This window comes from Diabrotica undecimpunctata, chromosome 7 (genome assembly GCF_040954645.1).
Source record: "Diabrotica undecimpunctata isolate CICGRU chromosome 7, icDiaUnde3, whole genome shotgun sequence".
NCBI classification, from domain to species: Eukaryota; Metazoa; Arthropoda; class Insecta; order Coleoptera; family Chrysomelidae; genus Diabrotica; species Diabrotica undecimpunctata.
Genome location: NC_092809.1, coordinates 102,984,121 through 103,006,773, shown reverse-complemented (window position 1 = coordinate 103,006,773; position 22,653 = coordinate 102,984,121). Strand labels below are relative to the sequence as shown.

At 33.7% G+C, this 22,653-nt stretch overlaps 1 protein-coding gene across 1 annotated transcript in view; it reads left to right on the top strand.

Moving 5' to 3' along the window:
* Nucleotides 1-22,653, top strand: part of schlank (ceramide synthase schlank) — a 108,906-nt gene that overhangs the window by 31,139 nt on the left and 55,114 nt on the right. The gene's annotated exons all lie outside the window — the stretch shown is intronic.

Sequence of the window (22,653 nt, the reverse complement as noted above, 5' to 3'; positions counted from 1 at the left end):
AGGATTTCTGCTTAGTTGATAGAGATGTCGTGGAATGCAAATTTTAGATTCCCCATGTCTCTATTAACATCTTTATCAGCGTCTGTTATACCTTGCAATTTTAGAAGGTTCAGATTAAAGCAGAAATCTGAATTTGTTTCGAAATTATCTTACCGATTTTTTTAAATTATTTGTTTTGATATTTACCGAATTTTTAAAAATATATTTGAACTTTAAATTTTCTCCAAGTATCTATATATGGAATCGAATTTTCACCTTGACATATATTTTGCTAGAAATATATTTCCACAGGATAATTTTAAAATCAAATATTTATACCACTACAAATTGTAAATCGAAAGCGATTGGCTAAACGAATAATACTTGATGTCTATTTGACGGGCAAATAAGGCAAAATTTGAAGAAAATTTAGTTTTAAATATTTCGTATCAAGAAGAGATGTTCCAGGGAGAGGAATAATGAGTATCTGACGTAGTCAAATCTGGAGGTCCAATTTTCGATCACTTTTTCCAATATTTGTCGCCGTATATTGGCAATAACGCGGAGAATGTTGTCCTCCAAGTGGTAAATCGTTTCATGCTTATCGTCGTAAACTAGCACCTTCACATATCCCCACATAGTCTATATAATATAATATAATAGTCTAGCAGTGTTAAATCGCACGATTCTTCTCTTCTTCAGGTACCATCTCCGCTACGGAGGTTGACAATCATCATAGCTATTTTAATTTTTGAGGCAGTAGCTCTAAAAAGTTGTTTTGAGCTGCATCCAAACCATTCTCTCAGGTTCTTGAGCCATGAAATTCGTCTTCTTCCGATGCTTCTTCTGCCATCTATCTTTCCTTGCATTATGAGTCGCAGGATGCCATACTTCTCGCACCGCATCACATGTCCGAGATACTGTAGCTTTCTTTCTTTAATTGTAAGTTCAACTTCCTTCTCTTTACCTATTCTTCTCAGTACTTCATTGTTCGTAACTCTATCTACCCAGGAAACCCTCATAATTCTCATTCTATCGCACGATCTTGGAGGTCAATTCACGGTCCGAAACGTGAAACTATTCGATTGTTAAACGTTTCCTTTAATAAATCAATTGTGGTACTAGCTGTGTGACTTGTTGCGTCGTCTTATTGAAACGACAGCTCCTGCACATTATGGTTGTTCAATTGAGAAATGAAAAAGGCAGTAATCATGGCTCTATAGCAGTCACCATTGAATGTAACGTTCTGGCCAGCATCATTTTTGAAGAAGTACGGTCCAATGATTCCATCAGACCATAAAGCACACCAAACAGTCAGTTTTTCTGGATGTAATGGTTTTTCAACATACATTTGAAGATTATCTTAACTCTAAATAGGGCAGTTTTTTTGTTGATGTAGCCATTCAACCAAAAGTGAGCTTCATCGCTAAACAAAATTCGCTTATGAAAATCGAAATCAACGGCAATCTCGTTTTGGGCCCACTCACCGAATCTACGCATTGCTAGGTGATGATGTACCTTCAATTCTTGCATGAGTTGGATTTTGAAAGCACGCAAAGCAAGATCTTTCCGAAAAATCTTCCATAAATTTAATAGACACGTATCCAACTGCTGTGCACGATGGCAGATAGACTGATTCGGGTCTTTCTGTATGCTACGCTCTACAGCAGCAACACCTTCTTCTGCACGCACTCTACGACATGTCTGTGGATGCATATTATCATTTAGAGTAAACGTGGTGCAAAAACGTTCTATGGTTAATCGAATTACTTGCTGTAATGAACTGTTATGTTGACCATAAAATGGACGTAGTGCGTGATACGTATCTCGAACAGAACCACAATTTTCAAAATAAATTTGTACAATTTAGAAGCGTTGTTCTGGCGTCAAGTCTATTCATGCTGAAATGCCCAACCAAACTTTTGACAGCTGTCAAAATGGCCAACAGTTAAAAAAGTGTTACCAACTTACATTTCTATACCTCTTTAAAACATCCATTATTAAAATCAATTTACAATATTCACATGATCGCTTTTATAACAAACTAAGAAACTGTGATCTATTTTGTTTTCTTAGAACTTATCTTTAGGTGAAATAGATCAAACAAAATTAATTAAACTGAGCGAATAATAATAAATATTTGATTATATATAAAGTGTGCAAAAAAATAAATGTGTTTAATGTTTCGTGCAATAAAATTTTAATTACACCACATTCATTAAAATGTTGCATGATTACTATTATCTATAATAAGTTATGCTAATAAAATCCTTGTTTTCAGAATTAAATTTAAACCTGTGAATTAAGTTAGAATTTTGAGTATATTATTTAAGTTAACAATTAACTTCAAGCATCAGCGAGGAGCGCTACTACCTGACTTGACAATGGCAAGTGTCTCCAAATAATGGTATTTATCAAAACCAAAATTATACAACGCGGAGTCAAATCCGCGGAACACATATGTTTAAAAATCCTAAAAAGAAGAATGAGTACCATCAGAAAATAAAAGTAATATTAAATGAAAGAGGAGAACAAAACAACATTGAAGAAGAATGCAAAGTCATCCAAACGACAATTACAAATATGGCAAAGGAAACATTACCTCAAACAAAAGAAACGGGGAATGGTTTGACCAAAATTGCCAACAAGTAATAAATAGCAACAATATAGCCAGACAGAAATGTCTACAAAGGGATTCCCGATTGAATAGAAGGGCATATGAAGAACTCAGAAAAGATGCAAAGAAAATATGTAGAAGAAAAAAGAGAGAAATGTTGAATAGAAAAATACAACAAATTACAGATTATAATAACAGAAGAGAGACTAGAAAATTTTACAAGGAAATCAAACAATACACTCAAGGATACATGACAAGATCAACAGTTTGCAAGAACAAAAATGGTGCAATTATCAGCGAGAAAGAGGAAATAATGAAAAGGTGGAAGGAGCATTTTCAAGTGCCGTTAAACCCAGACAAAGAACAAAACGAAGATGAAGAAATAATTCACCACACAGCAGAACAAGTAGTTGAGCAACCAACATTGGAAGAAACGATAAACGTCATAAAACATCTAAAAAATAACAAAGCACCTGGCAGATGGAATAACTGCAGAACTGATAAAGAATGGTAGACATGCGCTATGGAGGCGTATCCATAAATATTAACCGACCGCATATGGACACTAGAAGCCATCCCAGAAGATTGGAAAGTAGGAATCATACTTCCTATGTACAAAGGGGGAGACAAACGACTCTGCAAAAATTATAGGGGCATAACAGTTTTAAATGTCATCTACAAGATATTATCAGGAATTATATACAGCCGCCTGCAATCGTTTTCGGAGTAGATCATTAGTGAATATTAATGTGGCTTCAGACCAAAGAGGTCAACTATAGACGAAATTCATATGTTAAGAGGTATACGTGAAAAATGTGTTGAATATAACATACCCATTTACAACTTGTATATCGATTTCAAACAGGCGTTTGATGGAGTAGATCGACAAAAGATGTTAAAGCAACTATCTATGTTAGGGATACCCAATAAGTTGGTTAAACTTATACGAATGACTCTGGAGGGTTCCAAAGCTATGGTGAGAATAGATGGAGATATGACGCAGGCCTTTGATTTGAAAATGGAGTTAGACAAGGTGATGCCTTATCAACAATACTTTTTAATCTAACTTTAGAAGCTGTTGTTAGAAAACTGGATATAAACGGCTGGATATAAAAGCCGGATATAAAATATGCGCATATGCGGATGATGTTGCCATAATAAGCCGCAACAAAAGGGTATTAAGCGAAAAAGTTATAGAACTGAAACGAGAAGCTGCTACGTTTGGTCTATATAATATAAATGAAAGCAAAACAAAATATATGGAGTGCACAAAATCGAATCAACATGAGAATCTGAAGGTAGACAACCATACCTACAAATATGCTTCCAGTTTTCCCTACCTAGGAATGACAACAACAACATCAGTCAAGAAATACAAGCACGGATTCTTAGCGGTAATAAGTGCTTTTATGCATACAAAGCATAAAGCTTAATGAAAAGTAAGTTTATTGAATCGTAAGTCTAAGCTTAGAATTTACAAAATAGTAATTAGACCAGTGGTCACATATGGATATGAAACGTGGACCCTCTCAACCACTGATGAAAATCAACTGAGAATGTTTGAGCGCAAAATACAAAAGAAGATATTTGGACCAACCTAATGCAGCGATTGTTCGTGGAGAATTAAAATGAACCACGAGCTGGATGAACTAATGCAGAGCGCAGATATTGTTAGATTTGTAAAGTCACAAAGACTAAACTGGCTTGGTCACCTAGAAAGAATGCCAGATAATCGAGCTGTAAAAGTAGTCCAGAGATGGAAGCCCCAAGGAAACAGAACAAGAGGAAGGTCCCGTAAAGGATGGATAGACGACGTAGAGAGGGATCTTAAAACCATGAACATCAGGCAGTGGCGAAGGAAAGTATCCGACAGGGCAGAATGGAAGAACATTGTTAAGCAGGCCAAGACTCACAAAGGGTTGTAGCCCCATTAGAAGAAGAAAAGAAGGAGTCAAACCCGGAAAACTACAGAAATCATATATATATATATATATATATATATATATATATATATATATATATATATATATATATGTACTTCTTTTGCAGGTAACCTTCGGGAAACCGTTTAGTGTAGAACTTTATTCTAAATGTGAAATTTTCGGTGACAGACTGTCACCGTCTATATATATATATATATATATATATATATATATATATATATATATATATATATATATATATATATATATATATATATATATGCGTTTCTCCGTCGTACTCGTATGTTTTCTCTATCACTTGTTTTAGCGTATGTATAGCGTATATCGTGGATCTTCCTTTTTCTAAAACCGTACTGGTAATCGCCCATGCTCTGTATATATTGTTAGTTTGTCTCTAATTATACCAGTCATTACTTTATATTATGTTACATTCAGTAAATTACTTGCTCGGTAGTTTTTGTATATTCTATGGTCCGCTTGTTTTGGGATTGTCACTATAATTCCCTTCTTCCATGCTTCGGGCATTATTTCTTTACTCTTTATATTCTGTATTAGTTCATAAATCATAAAAGTATAGTGCCTCCTCATCGTATTTTATAAGTTCTACACATATTTCTCCTTCTCCCGCTGTTTTCCCGTTTTTAAGTTTGCATACTTTCTCTTTTAATCCTGTATAGGTCAATTCTTCTTCTTCATTTTGTTCCGTGTTCGTTATTGTTTCTCTTTCTTCTTCTCTGTTTCTTGATATATTTCTTCGAAATACTTCAGCTATTTTTCTGCTTCTATAGCTGTATTAGCTGTCCGTTTTCGGTTACCTAGTTTTAAGTATTGGACAATGATTTTGAGTTGTGTCTTTTATTTTCTGTTTCTATCTTGTTCACAATTTCTTCTACTTTTTGATTTTTTTTCGATTTAAATAATTTCTTTGTCTTTTGCCCTTGATCTTTGTATTTTTCTCGTTCCTCTTCTTTGCTTGTGGTTAACCATTTCAATCTTGTTTTATTCTTTTCTTCCACTGCTAATTTGCATTCATCGTCAAACCAATTATTTCTTCTTTTATTTTGCATTTTGTTAACCACTTTCTCTGTTACATTGTTTATCCCTTGATTGATTTTTTTCCACTGTTCCTCAATTTGTTGTTCTTTGAACTGCATCTCTGTATTTACTTCTTGTACAAACTTTCTTCTTACTTCTTTCTCCTTCAGTTTATTTACGTCCCATTTTCTCTAATTAATGTCATATCATAAAAATATAAAAACAAAAAATTTGTTATGTTATATGAATGTGCATGTATATGTGAATGATGTTATGTTTTTGCTTCTGTAGGCAAACGGAGACAACCTTTGGTAGTTTTAAATAAATGACTTTTTTTGTCATATTTCAGATATTTCTAAATTTACGTATTATGACTTGGACATTGTGCTTTTTCCTATAATTTCGAGTATTTTTTTTTATCTAATATTTTACGTATTACAATAGTCCTTATTTGTCCTACACAAGTGATAATATGTAGTACTTATAAATGCAGAATTAATTACAAGGTCGAGTAATTTTATTTACCTAAAAATTTATTTCGTTACCGAATGCATCTAATCTACGAAACAGGTGAATGTACTGTATAGTTATTATAACTATGTACAGTATACTAAAAATATTCAAAGTTTTTTAAGTAATATCTCAAGATAATGAACAATTATATAACGGCTTAAATGATAGTATTTTATATTTTACTTGAAGGTCACACGAACATAAAAAAAATAATGATATAGTGAATGCGGGGCATAAAATTGTTACTTCTTCTAAAGTGATTTCATTTAAAACGTTAAAATTACATCATGTAATTGACTTGAATTCGTCTATGCACATCTAAATGATCGTCAATCGAATGTCCTTAATGATGAATTTTCAATACATGTTTTTGAAATTGCTACAAAGTTTATTTACCTCGGAAGCAATTTAAATATTGTTTTCATACAAATTTCGGTTCACGTGATGAAAGAACAGAATTCATAAAACCACGAATATAAAATGTAATTAAGATAAATTTTATTTTAGAATCATTTTAATTAATAATTTTTATTTACTACTCTTAATAAGTTTTTTTTCTTGAATTGACATTGGTGTAACTAATTAGTTGTACTTTTTTAAATTAACCTAGTAAATTTCATATTTAGAAATTCAAAGTCTGATTATAATTAGTGTATACACGCATGTCACAATCGGGGAAACAGTGTAACCCATTTAGATTGGAAACACCTCTATATTTTTTTTTTATTTTTAAATGCATATTTACAATCTACTCATTAACAGTACATTGAGTAATTAGTAAATGTGATGACAATATTGACTTGATTTGGTCCTCTTTAGTCTTCATTCCTCCATTATTGGCTGATATAATTGAAAAGGTGGATTCCATCCACCAAGGGCTTAAGTCATTTTTTTCACATTTTGAGGTTTTAATTCAATCTGATTCTATCGCATCATTCCTAACATTAGAAAAACAATTTATGCCATAACAGCTTAAGTCAAGTATACTGTACAGATTTCAAATCAGTAATGTTTTCCAAAAGTGCTTTAGTCATGGCTTGTTCTTTTCCAAACAGGCTTATGTCAACTTAAGTGAGCGCATGCGCGATTCCAGCTGTCAGCATCTATTTACTGTGAGTTTTTGCTTATGTTGACTGTTTGAGGTGAAACAAGTGAGTAATCGAAAACGTGTGTTATAAGTATAAAATGAGTTTAGATTTTGTAACAAGTGATTTCTCAGTATCTATAAATGACATTAATAGTGCCAAGAAGAGGAAGCGAGAGAAAAATGAAGACCTGTGGGACAAAAATCTCAAGAAATTCTCAAGAAATAGTAAAGTAGCTAATCCAGATCCTCGCATTATTTGTGCTCATAAAGGTGATGTTTATAAGGCATATCTATTGCCTCCTAATGATGTAAGTAGCTTTTATGATAAAATCTACTCACATAAGACTGCTGCTGATCAGAACAACTTCGTATTCAAATACCTTCTCAATCAAGAGTCTAAGCAGCATAGGCCTAGAAATAAAACAAATCCACGAACTCGAACAGTTACAAAATACTTCATACGACAGACAAATGGTGTTTTATTAAGTGTGTGTAATTCCACATTCCTATCCATCACACAATTTTCATCAAAAAGATTGAATCGATTAGCTAAAGCTTTAAAAGAGTCAGGAGAATGTCCTCGTGAAAAGCGAGGTGGAGCTAGGATAAAACCCAAAGATTCAAGTACAGCTCAATCAATGATTGATTTCATAAAATCATTAAAGTGCTGTGAAAGTCATTATGGTCGGGGTAAGAGCGTCCACGGTTACCTTAGCCCTGAGTTATCTATACAAAAATTGTGGCGTATCTGGAAACCGACTCAAAAAGAACAGAAGAAGTTACTTGCATCTTACTCAAAGTTTTTTAAGATCTTCCAGACGAAATTCAATCCTAAGTTTTGGCAGTCCAAAGACAGACGTTTGTTCATTTTGTGATCTAACAAAAAGTGAAATAAATTTATGCAGTCCTTCAAGAAAAAGCTTCCCTTATTACTAAGTACAGATTGCACAAGTTACGAGCTAAGAAATTTTATGAACTGCTTAAAAGAACAGAAGCTAATGTAGTTAAGGTATCTTTTGACATGGAACAAAACCAGCCTCTTCCAAAACTAAGAGTTGTTGAGGTATTTCATTCTCGAGAAATTTGTGTTTATAACCTTACTTTTGTATTGATGGAAGGTACACAAGATTCTACTAATACTTTTGTGTACACATGGACTGAAAACCAGAGTGGGCTAGGCTCAAATGAAGTAGTTTCAGCTCTGTATCACTTTTTGGAGATTTTGGAAGACAAGTTTAAAAATGTTCCAGCGAAATCATTGACACTTCAACTGTTTTCTGATGCTTGCAGTGGACAAAATAAAAATCAAAATGTTTTGGATTTCCTACTTAGTTATGTGCAGACTTCAGAGCGTTTAGTGATATTCAGCATTGCTTTAAAATCAGGGTACATAGCTAGATGCCTCCTGGACGTTTTGAAAAAATATTTAGAAGAAAAAAACAATAGTTGAACCAGAGGAGTACTACAAAGTATTTGCATCTTCAGCTACAGTTTAAGTTTTAGGAAAAGACTGCGAACTTTTTTATTTCATGTATACTGCAAAACGAGTTTTATTGAAGAAGCTCCCTTTTTTGATGCGTGAACAACGAGTCTTTTCATTTTCAAATAAAAGTAATAAAGACATTGAAGCTAAAAATACCTACTGTGGTGATTCTATTACTTTTAAAGTTATGAAAAAGGATGCAATTTGCTGGGAATGCACAGTACAGTGAAGTCTATGCCATTAGTGAATAATGTAAGTGAAAAGAAGAAAAAAGATGTGGAAAACCTCAAATTTTATTATCTGAGAGTTTATAATACAGCACTTACCAATGTGCAAAATGGGTCCAACGATAATAATACTGTAGTGTATGATGAACTAGAGCCTTTTATTTGAAAGATTTATCAAATTTTGACAAAAATGTGAATAATTGATTTTGATGAATAAACATTAATTTTTAATTATGTACTTAGATAGTTATTAAACCTTTGCTGACATCTTAAAGACAAGCTCTGATTATCAATAAACTTACAAATGAATAATGATATGAAGTTGTCTCCCACATGAATTTTCCAAAGGTGGTTTTGAAAATTAAACTGAAATGTTTAACTTCTTAAAAGCCATGATTTTGTGTTCAAATATTACTTTCAATTGTCTTGAAACAAGAATTTGAACCTGCAAATTACATGACTAATTGCATTCCAAAGTAACATTTAATTATATTCTTAAACATAGACAAAATTCGTTCCTGAAAAATTTACTTTTTTGACTTAAGACCTTTTGGAATCCACCTATTTAATTCACAGATAATTTGACATCTGCGTTAGCTATATGCGCAGTGTTTTTCATTGAAAGGTCTACAAAATTTTTGTATTTGAAAGCTTGCTGCAGCCCCAGAGTCCTACGCCATAAGTCCATATTGGTTTTAGTATGACTTTGTAAAGCAGTATTTTGTTCTCCAAAGACAGTTGTGACTTTCTGCCAAGTAACCAATTCATTTGTTTTAATTTTATATTAAGCTGAGTTGTTTTGGCGTTAATGTGTTGTTTCCAGGTCAGCTTTCGGTCCAAATGCAACCCAAGATATTTCACAACGTCTCTAGCAGGAAGGGGGGCATTGTTTAGACTAACTTGTGGACAAGTGCGTCTTCTTGTTGTAAATGTGATTTGGGCTGATTTTTCGTTATTGACTTTAATTTTCCATTTTGTCAACCAATTCTCTAATGTATGCAAGTAATTTTGCAGCTTTTCAGATGCTATGTCTGGGAATTTGTTTAAAACTAACGGCTGTCATCGGCAAAAGTCGCCACTTTGACGCCATGTGTAATAGGTATGTCAGCAGTAAACATTAGGTACAGGAAGGAACCGAGGACATTTCCCTGAGGAACTCCGGATTGGATTGAGTGATAAGTTGAGAAATCATTATTGATTTTTACTTGGAACGAACGTTCGTTAATATAGGACTTCAGGATAAGGTACATACCGCTAGGTAGTAAAGATTTTAATTTATATAGCAAACCGTTGTGCCAGACTTTATTAAAAGCCTGCTGAATATCCAGAAATACTGAGGCATACATAGCCTTTTTTTCCAAACTTTTTCCGCTAAACTCTATTTTGGAGTTATTCGTGAAAAACCGTTTAAAAACATGCTTTTTTGACGTGTAATTTCAAGGGGAAACTTTTTCCATCCCCAAGTTAAGGTGTTAACCTTCTCAGAGGAAAAACACATATTGGAATAGGGTAGATTTTGATCTTTGAGCTATTTTCTGCCTATTGTCAAAATTTCAAACAAATGCATGCATATAAAAAGAATTCTGAGCAGAAAACTGTCATATCCTGGAATAAGAGTTTTTTTTTTTAAATCATACGGCTCCGAATGTAAAATGGCTTTACATAGCTACGACAAAAATTTCGTTGAAATATATTTATTAATAACGAAGTTATGAAAACTTACAATTTTAAAACTCAACAAGCTACCAGTCAAAAAAGGTCACCCTATATCAACTGACTGTTATAGAAACATTATTTTAGTTTAAATCCTAGTTATTATACACTGGGTGCAAAATTAACCGGACACTCAGATTTTTCTTAAAAACTGGCGTTTAAAAAAGTTTAAGTTGTTCTCAATTGAGTATTTAATAATAAACAAAATTTAAAAGTCAAATTTATTACAACTTAAGAATGTTACACAGAAAAAACAATAAACAATTAAAAAAACTTGAAAATCTGCAAAGAAACAAAAATTATTTCTTTTTTAAATATAAACATTTTTTATGGAAAACTATATTTAGTAGAGTGTATTACCTCCACGAGCCCTAATTACGGCTCCCATTCGTCACGAACTGCTTGTTCCAAATTATTCATAGTTTCAAACTCACCATGTTTCCGCCGAATACGTCGTCCCAGAATATCCCATACATGCTCTATTAGATTTAAGTCTGCACTCCTTGGGAGCCATGGTAATAAACGAATCCCAACTTTATCCACGATGTTATTCTTGCGATGTGCGGACGAGCATTATCTTGCATCAGACCAAAGTTTTCTTCAACAAATAGGGTAAATGGCACTACATGATCTTCCAAACATTGCTGAATATACCGTTGAGCGTTCAAATTATCCCCTTGAATTGTAACAAGTACTGTATGAGCCTCTAGGGAAATGCCTGCCCACACCAGTATACTACCTCCACCAAATTGAACTCTCGGAATAAAACAACATTGCTGATAACGTTCAGCAGCTCTTCTCCATATCCTAGGCCGCCCATCTTATGAGTATCTATTAAATCTTGATTCATTCGTGAAAAACACAGCACTCCAATCGTCAACACCCGAATTAAGATGTTCGCGAGCGAAGTGTAAACGTTGCCTCCGATGATCTGCTGTTAATAGAGGTCCCATGACAGGTATTCCGGACCTTAATCCATATTCATTTAAGCGTCTTCGAACGGTATAAACGAAAACTATGTTTCTATCGACATCATTTAATCGTTGAACAAGTACTGGTGCTGATAATGTACGATCGCGTAAACCTAAGAAACCTAACCTAAGAAAGCTAACCTAAGAAAGCGATCTTCAACTTGACTTGTGGTTCTTCGTCTACCTTGACCTGGCCTTCTGGTGTATTGTTCTGTTTCCCGAAATCTTTGTATTGCATCAAACACTGTACTTCGAGAAATTCCTAAAGCATTTGCGATGTAACGAATGCTCCGCCCATCATCTGGTGTCATAATTTTTTTAATGTAAGTTTTTAAACAGGAGACAATACAAAAACCTACAGCCGAATTTATAATCTGGTACAGTATCACAATAAAGATAAATTAATACTAAGCCACTATTTCACATTAATAACAAAACGTATGTGTAAGTGTTGTTTGCAGAAAAGTGTTGTTAGCGCTAATAAGGCATAAAATACAATTCAAACAAATTAAATTGGTCGGTTAATTTTGCACCCCAGTGTATTTTATTTTCGGTAACCTATGGAATTCCGTTTCTTTAAAAATAACGGTTGTTTTCCAAATTTAGTTCAGTTCCGGTTCGATACGCCGGTTATTGAAGAATGTTATCTTAAAAATTTTGAGATAACATTTTTGTAATTTAACTACATCCGGAAATTTTTCAATAATTTTGACAATAAAAATCTACCTGTACACTACCTAAGATAACGGATGTTATTAAGGGGTGTGGTTCGACTGCTGTTGATCTTCATACAAGTAAGAGTGACAAGATAACAAATATGAATACACTACCGAGCTTTTTACTCTAATTAGGGTTACCCCACAATTTGAAATTATTTCAGAAATTTTTTAATTTATTTTCGGTTGTAACATAGTTTACTAACTGATATCTTGCAAAAAAATTTCTGTTGTTTATAGGAAGTAATGAAAATTAACAATTTTATTTTGATATGCTTCTTGTTAAAACAAATGGAATTTTATCGACTTTAATAGCGAGTATTTCCTCCTCCGTCAGTGATAACAGGGTAAACTTTGGATCAGATTATGTGGAAAATTGTCCCATTTCTTCAAAAGTATGTTGCGAAGTTCTCTAGAATTTCTGGGAGTCAACACATGTCTCCATAAACGTCTCCCCATCTCAACCCAAAATATGTTCAATGGGATTTAATTCTGGACTGTGAGAAAGGAGAAGGCCAAACAAATCGCCTGATTTGAACCTTGACAAGATACTCAGCAATTTTACGAACAGTATAGGTCCGCGCATTATCATGCATAAATATTGCGTCGTCTCCAAAGATAACCGTAAACGGTAAAACATAGTCATTCAGAACCTCTACCAGGTACCTATGCGCAGTCAACGTCCCATTCAAATTTCAAAGTATTGTCACCTCGGGGGAACAAATAAGGGTCTAACCACCTTCTGATATCCCCGGGTGCTCTGTAGAGAGCTTCGAATATACTGTCGAGAGCTCCTCTACTTAAGTCCATTTACTGGGTATGGACTTGTAAATATTTATATCTTCGGTGTCTTGCCTTGAAAAAGGCAAGATATTTCTTACACAACAAATTCCTCGTCGAAAATGGTACATTAGGTTGTGGTCTTCCGATGGCTTGTCTTGAGAAAGACAAGATATTTTCTTACATGACAAAGGATTGTCGAAATAAAAACACCAAGTTAAAGTTGAAAATAACTCTCAGCCACAGAGTATGGAAAATAGAACAGGAGCAGAGCCCCGAGAAGCACTAAGCTCTCGGAGAGCCCGTGAGGGACTGACTTGGCTGACCTGAAAATCGCCAATATTTATATGCGCTGTTCGAGCGATAAATAGGGATTTCCAGGTCAAGAATGGGAAAATTCGAGGCGGGGCGATGCGCATCGAAATGCGTACTAGTCAACAGACTATGGCATTCGATGACAGTATTCCCGTATCAGTTGCGTACAATTGTCAAATCTATTTAATTAAAATTATTATTTTGTGGAATATTAGACTTAAAGAGTTATTTCATAAAATTTATATTATTAATAATAACAAATGTTTTTGGTTATTTAATCAATATAATTCTAAAATTCCCAATATAATGATGATTACATTTTTCTGATTAGTATACCATGTTGACGCCTATGCAAGATCGAGCAGTTCCGTATGGGTTTCGTATTATTAGCTGTGTTAGGAAAATTTGAACTCGTAAGGTTGACGTTCTGGAAATTTTAAATATAAGTGACGTCACTTTATATAAATTGTGACGTGCAACGTTTTTACTTTGAAAAATGGTATATAAAATAAAATGACGTTGAACAAACGTCAGCGTTTTACCAAAATAAAATAAAATTAAAACTAAATAAAATTAAATCAAGTTAAAAAGAATTACGTAAAATTAAATAAAATTAAATAACAATTAAACAAAATTTAAATGTACGGCAGATTGTAGAAAAATCCAGAGAATTCAACATCACAACATATTTGTGCTTCATAGATTATAGTAAAGCTTTCGATTTGGTCAACTGGAGTAAAATGTGGCAGGTTTTGTCTGAAATGGGAGTCCCCAATCATCTGATACTGCTAATTAAAAGCCTGTACAATAACAATTATACCAAAGTTAGAATAAATGGGGAACTAACCGATACTTTCAGGGTCACAAGGGGCGTGAGACAAGGCTGCATACTAAGCCCAAGGTTAACATCTAGGGTGAATGGATAATGCGGAAAGCTACTGAGGACTGGAACGGTGGCATCACCATTGGCGGGAAGAAGATTTGCAACTTGAGATATGCAGATGATACTACTATCCTCGCTAGTTTTGAAGCTGAATTGATTCACCTGCTACAACGGATAGAAGACGTAAGCTTAACGATGGGCCTTAAAATAGACAGAGATAAAACGAGAATCATGATAATTGACAGAGCTAACAACAATCAAAATCATCTGGTCATGATAAACAATATCGCCGTTGTAGATAAATTTGTGTATCTGGGCTCATTAATAACCAACAAAGGAGGCTGTACTGAAGAAATAAAGCGGCGGTCAACAATCGCAAAAAGCGCTATGGCAAAATTAACAAAAATTTGGAAAAGCCATGAAATAACTACCGATACAAAAATGAGACTAGTAAGAAGTCTAGTTTTTCCAGTTTTTACTTATGCATCGGAATGCTGGACCCTTACTGAGAAAGACAAAAAGAACATAGATGTATTTGAGATGTACTGCTGGAGACGAATGCTAAGAATACCATGGGTGGCCCGAAGAACAAATGAATCCATACTGGACCAGCTAAACATAAAGAAAAGGCTAAGAACACAAATATCAGAACAAATAATAAGCTATTTTGGACATGTGCTTCGAAGAAATGGTCTTGAAAAACTTATCATCCAGGGAAAAGTAGAAGGCAAAAGAAATAGAGGTAGATCTCCCACACGATACACGGACCATATTGTTGCTACCATTGGCGCTCCATTGTCAGAATGTGCTAGAATGGCAGAAGATAGAAAAACGTGGAGGAACATTGGGAAATTTAGCTAATAGCTTCATGATATAACGACACCTGCATCAGGTCAACGACTAAGAAGAAGAAGAAGAAACAAAATTGAGTAAAGGCTATACCTGTAAAAACGCTGCTATACCGTTTCTGCTTCACTTCCCATGTAAAATCCCATAAGAAAATGCTAAGGTTCATTCTACTCATTTTTTGAGCGTTTTGTGGTGGGGGTACAATAGTTCGTCGGATAGTGACGTATGATACATCCTTGGGAAGGATAAGGGGTAGCGAATATGTTGACACAGAAAAAACACACATTGCGGCATTGCCAAAAGGGCATTACATCATATCTCCTTTGTTATTGGTCTGATTGGAACGTTTGCGGCGTTAAATGAAAGGTATAACGAATATACTAAGATAGAAAAAACAAACAAAAGGGCAAAAAAAGGGCACTACAGAGTGTCTTCATTATTAATGAACGTATAGTTATATACGAGATGTAGTTATATACGACATAGGGCACTATGGATAAAAATAGTTTAACTAAAAGACAAATTTCGATTTATTGACTTCAAGAAGGCCTCTGTCTGAATACAAAATAAACAACTGATCGAATTCTAACATGCGAAATAGCAAATGAAAGGTCAGGATATAAGGAATATATTCAGATAGAAAAAACAAACAAGGCAACAATATATTCATTATTAATGAACTTATAGCGACATACGAGATATTATAGCGCGATATGGATAAAAATAAATTTACCATAAGACAAATTTTGATTATTGAGTTAGAGAAGGCCTCAGGCTGAGTACAAAATAAATCCTAACATACGACATAGCAAATGAAATGGGAAGAACATAACGAATATATTTAGACAGAAAAAAAAACAAGCAAAGAGACTACCAAAAGGGCACTACACGTCATCCTCGTTATTAATGAACATATGTATAGCGACATATCACATGACACTATGGATGAAAATTGACATATTTGCTTTATATATAAAGCATAAGGTAAATTTGCTTCATTAACCTGAAGAAGGCCTCTGGCTGATTAAAAAATAAACAACTAGCCTAATACTAGCATATGACGTGTCCAACGTATATATATATATATATATATATATATATATATATATATATATATATATATATATATATATGAAAATTACTGAGTTCTCGGGAAGAACCGCGTTGAGAATTTAAAACTCGACGTTTCGGCACCCATTTTGGAGCCATTATCAAGAGGGATACGGTTCGGTTCGAGTTCGGGGTCTCAATCTGCCTACTCCCCTCACTCGAGACGTACCAGTATCGTGTTCTATATTGCAAGAACTGTCTCTCGGCACTGAGGTCTCAATCTGCCTACTCCCCAGTGTCGAGTGACACTGGGGAGTAGGCAGATTGAGACCTCAGTGCCGAGAGACAGTTCTTGCAATATAGAACACGATACTGGTACGTCTCGAGTGAGGGGAGTAGGCAGATTGAGACCCCGAACTCGAACCGAACCGTATCCCTCTTGATAATGGCTCCAAAATGGGTGCCGAAACGTCGAGTTTTAAATTCTCAACGCGGTTCTTCCCGAGAACTCAGTAATTTTCATTCATCTGACCGCGGAAACTTATCCGAACATATATATATATATATATATATATATGCAAAAGTTCACATCTAGCACAAGCTTGCAATTGCTTTGATGTATTAAAAGCCAATATATGGCGTAGGAGTAGGAAAACAATTCGTTAACCTCTCGTGTTTGAATTGATAATCAACAGTGTTGTGACGTCATTTTAAGCTACCATGTCTTCGTCAGACACTCGGGCTGAATACCCGATCAATGAGGCACATTTGATAGCATAATCAAAGAGAGAAAAATACAATACTTGGATCATGTGTTGAGAGGTGAAATATATGAATTACTCCAAATCATATTAGAAGGTACATTACAATATACCGATATGTCTGTTCAAGCTTCATAGTATATTTTCTGTATTTTTAAAAATTGAATAAGGTAATTTTATTATTTTTTTTATAGATTTTAATAAAATTTATAAAAGTTTACATCTTGTATATCGGACTCTCTCGTCGCGTAAATGGACTCTTCCAACTGTTTACTATGACTGCCAACCACGAACCGCTATTTTGTTTCGTGGCGCTGCTTCCGTGACTCTCGCCTCAGCACTTTACTGTAGAAAAAAAGTAATACTACGGCAGTATAGAAGCTTCGGTTCAAAAATAAATGAATAAGTCTTGTGCTAATATCAAATGACTAGTAAATATCTGTTAAACTGATTGAATAATAGAAAAATAATCGACGTTGAATTTGTGGGAGTATAATAAACTTTGTCCGTAAAAATTATTGGTTTGACGATGAATGCCAGAATGCAACAAAAGAATAAAATGAAGCCTACAGAAAGATGCTTATCCGACGAACTAGAACAACTGTACAGAATTACCAGACAAAGAGAAGAGAAGAAAAGTGGATACACAAAAGAAAAAAACGAAACCACCTAAATACGGAACTTAAATATATAGAAAACCTTAACAGAGAGAAAGAATTCAGAGCATTCTATAAGAAAGTTAACATCAACAGAAAATAATTCAAGGCAACCACAAGACAATTCAGAAGTCAGAATGGCGATCTATTAACAACAAGGAAAGATGTATTGAATAGATGGATGGAATACTTTAACCAGGCACTTCCTATGGAGGAAGAAGAAGAAAACCTGGAAGACGAAAGAGATGAGGTAAGGGGAGCAGACGAGAGGGAAGAGGAACCACCAACGATTCTTGAAGTTAAAGATGCAGTTAAAAAACTAGCCAGAAACAAATTACCCGGAATAGATAATCTCCCAGCTGAACTATATAAAGAAGATGGCCATGATACCATAATGGCATTACAGCAGCTTATAAAAGAAATATGGACACAGAAATCCCTCCCAATGATTGGAATATCGGAATACTTTGCATCTTACACAAAAAGGAGATATCTTTGAATGCTCTAACTACAGAGGTAACTTCTAAATGCAGCGTATAAAATATTTTCCACAGTACTATGTCACCGTATGGTACCCATATGCAGAACGGATAGTAGGAAAATACCAGGTTGGTTTCAGAGGTGGTAAATCGACAATTCATCAGATTGCATCTATGAAACAAATTTTGGAAAAAACACAGGAATTTGGCATTGATAGTATTGATACTCATCACATATGTATAGACTACAAAGCAGCCTACGACTCTGTGAATAGAAGAGAAATGTTCAAAGCAATGAAAGAGCTAGGAATATCAAATCAGTTGGTAAATTTAACAAAACTAACTCTTGAAAAAGTTGAATGTAGAGTACGAATTCAGGGGAAACTGTCTGAATCTTTTAAAACAAATAACGGGCTGCGCCAGGGAGACCCTCTCTCCTGTATACTGTTTAATCTGGCTCTGAAAAAAGTAATACATATGTTCAAAAATCACAAAATCTGGTTCAATATATAATAAATCAGTGCAAATCCTGACCTATGCTGATACTATCAATATTGTTGGGAGAAAGTAAAACGCTGCACGAGAGGCGTATGTAGCATTAAAAGAATCAGCTGCAAAAATGGGTTTAATAATAAACACCAACACCAACCAGTGAACGAATTTGTATACCTTAAGACTGAAAATAATACTACCGCAGAGATAAACCGTAGAATTTACACGTCCAATAGATGCTATTTTTAGCTCAATCTCCTCCTTAAATCCACAATTCTATCGAGAAATACAAAAATAAAGCTCTAGAAAACAATAATACGCCCAGTCCTAGCATATGGTTCAGAGACCTAGACTGTAACGAAAAATAATGAAAACATGTTAGGATGTTTCGAAAGAAAAGTACTAAGGCGAATCTATGGAGCAGTGAATGACAATGGAGTGTGGAGAAGACGATACAACTTCGAACTTTATAGAATATACCAGGAACCTGATATCATAAAACATATTAAAATAGGACGTATGAGGTGGATAGGGCATGTAATGTGGATGGAACAAAATGACCCAGCTAGAAAAACGCTCCTTAATAGACTCATTCGTCAGAGAAGAAGAGGAAGATCTAGAACAAGGTCCCTTGATAACATCGATGAAGACATGTGAAATATGGAAATCCGTGCTTGGCGGAGAAAGGCGATGGATAGGGACAACTGGAAAGTTATTCTTGAGGAGGCTAGGACCCACGCAATGTTGTAAAGCCAGAATGATGATGATGATGATAATCTATAAGGAGTACTAGTAAAGAAAACAAAGACAAATGAAAAGAAAATAATCATTTTTAAACGTCAAGCGATGCTGATCACATTTATTAATGAAAATTTAGTACAAGTTAGACAAATGTAACATAAAAATCCTTAAATTAAAAATAATTTCTACCTTTCCTAATCGTATATACTTTTTATTTTTTTTTTTATAAAATTATAAAAATAAAAGTAAGGGTGAGAATCTTTAATATATTTCTGTTTACATTATGAGATCATTGAGTATAATATTCTAAGTGTTACAATTATAAAGTCAGTCTCTTAAATACAATATTATTATGCGATATTAAATTATGTCATTCCTTTTTTTCTTGTGGTAGAAGACTTGTCGAGCGTACTTTTGCTCCTCTTGATTTGTCTGTCCAAATAAACCATCCTGTGCTTCTCTTCATAGTTTGGCTTTGGTTCATATTTGAAATTTTGTGCAGGATCCAACTGATTATCGGTCGATTTCAAACGTATTGAATTTTTGTCTATGGTTTTATTTTCTAACTTTATAATTTGTTTATTAAAAGATAACTCACGATTTTCTCCAGATTTCTCCCTCAGTTCATTAATTAATTCGTCAAGCTGGGTTGTGTCTACATGTTGAGTATTCAAGCTTAATCTATTTCGATGTTTAATTTCACTTATTGCTTCTAGTGTGATCGGTTTCGTCCTCGTTAAATGTTCCGATTCCGCCAAATCGAACTCGTCTTGTTTTTCGGGTTTCTTTTTTCTCATTATAAACGATTTTGCCCTTTTTAACATTGTAAGTGGAATTTCTTCAACAAGTGAATGGTACAATGTGATTTATTGTAATAAACTACAACAAATTTCGCTTTTATCAACGCGATAAGCGTTTATCTTGAAAATTTTGTGATACAAATGCTCCTTTATTTGTTCCTTGTAATAGATAAATCCAATACTTTATACGGTATCAATAGAAATTATTCCGCGAACATTTTATTGAGACTTAATCTTAGTTACAATTAAATGCTGCTAAATATTTGTTGAGATGCGCGGAGTAGCGATAAAGTGAAATTTTGTAGAGTTCTGAAAGATAGGGTTTTTTTGTTTATATTATTATTCACTAATCATTGTGCATAAACTTATATTTAAGTATTAAATGATGATTAATCCATAAATACAAAAATATGAATTTGTTCATTCTTTATATGCAATACGGTTTATTAAAAAAAAATTGTTTGATATCATTGTCGATGAATTTTTATTAATGCATCATGTGAAACCATGATTTTACCTTTTCATGTCGATAGAAGTTCGAAACTACAAATCCGATTTAAAACATATGACGGTATTATGACATCTTGAATCAATCTTTCTAGATTTGTATTTGAATGTCTAAAAAATAATTAAATGGTCGTCACGGACTAAACAAGAAAAAATAGATATGTCGGTATTAGATTACATTAAAAGTTGCTATTACCTAATTCGGAAATTATTATAAACTAGTGATTTTGTCCGTCATCATACGACGGGGATCCAATCAATTGCATCTACAATCACTACACTTAATTTTTTCTGTCTTCCTTCTATTTAAGGCTAGGACGACAACAGAATAATATTTTAATCTGTTGTACAACTTTCATAACAGATAAGTCACTTTTGGAGAGTCGCTGAACTTTTTGCGTAAAGTCGTCTATGAAATCAACCTACCTAAAAAAAAAACCAGAGTAATTCTAGTTTGGCAATTTATTTGTTGGGAAAGCTCGAGTGTTGTATTATATTTTTTATCGATCACCACATTCGCACCCAATTTTTTAGGATCAACACAATTTTCAAAAGAGTTAATAATTAAATTTTTTAAATAATAAACTTCTTGCATGAAAGGGGCGGTCTTTTCACCTCCAGATAAATATTGTCCTATCTGACAGATAGTTATCTGAAGAATAGACATTTATTTATAAAATAAAATGTACCCGTCTTTTCACATCAAATTATGTTGCGGTTACTTATCTGTAAGATAAATGTAAAATTTATTTCGGAACACACCACTATTTAATTAATTGTCAAAGAAATCACACCAGTTTTATATTTCTTTTGATTATACAATTTGTCTAGGATCTAGGACATGTAATGAGAAATCAAGAACGTTACGGCCTTCTCCAGCTGATTCTCCAAGGGAAGGTAAATGGTAAGAGGGGACCGGTAAGAAGACGCATTTCCTGGCTTCAAAATTTACGAAAGTGGTATAACACGACTACCACTGAACTGTTCCGAGCTGCAATAAACAAAGTAAAGATAGCCGTGATGATCGCCAACATCCGGAACGGATAGGCACTTTAAGAAGAAGAATACAATGTGTGGTGGCAGGAATAAATTAAATTATGTAAAGGAAAATTTAATATAAATAGAATAAAAAAATAATACATGTTTAATGATTCTTCTCAGGTTTTTCCATAAAACTAAAATATTATATAACGTTAGCTCAAACATCTTCAACTTCAAAAAGTTCAGTAATGTCTTCATTTAGCAATTCATCTTCAAAATTGTCTTCATTTTGATCTCTCGCTAGGTTATACTTGTAGAATGTTGCTATAGATTAGAACGGTTGAATCTTTTCAACCTTACAGCAACTTCCACTGGATGAAATAGTAGCTAAACCTTCGCTTCCATACATAAAAAGTTATGTTGCATATCTGGTTCTAATATGAAATTGATTATAGAAATTGGATTGTTTAGTGGACTTCTTAAAAGTGGCTTTACTTTATAATCAGAATCTTCTTGTAAGAACCCATTTCTATTATCTCAATTTAAACTTCTGATCAAGAATACATAATTATTTATTCCTACTTGGTAGGTACCTAGATAAACATATAAGAAGTATCACGAAATTGTCAGAATTTAAAATCAATATTCCATATATTATATAGAAGATTTATTGAAAGTTTTGAAAATTTCCTACTACACTCTGGATATTTTGTATACTTACTCTGAGTCTTTTTTATATATAATCGGGTTGAGTTTACCGAGAGTACAAGCTGAATATAGCCGCAAATGCCAACCATAAAATAAACTATTTCGGTTTGGCAGTGTTGGGATGTTTTTATAATGTATATGTTTTATGAATTCTGCAATTTTTAATTTATATTAAACAATAACGAGTAAGTATCTGTCTCCTTCGAGATTAATTGCAAACATCTGTTGCAATCTGGCAACTGCTGATTTGACGATTGCCAAATCTATCCCCTAATCTATCAAAGGGCAATTGCAAAAAAAAAATTTTCTAATAATTAACTGCAATTAATCTCCAAAGAAATATATATTTATTCATTCCTAATTTATA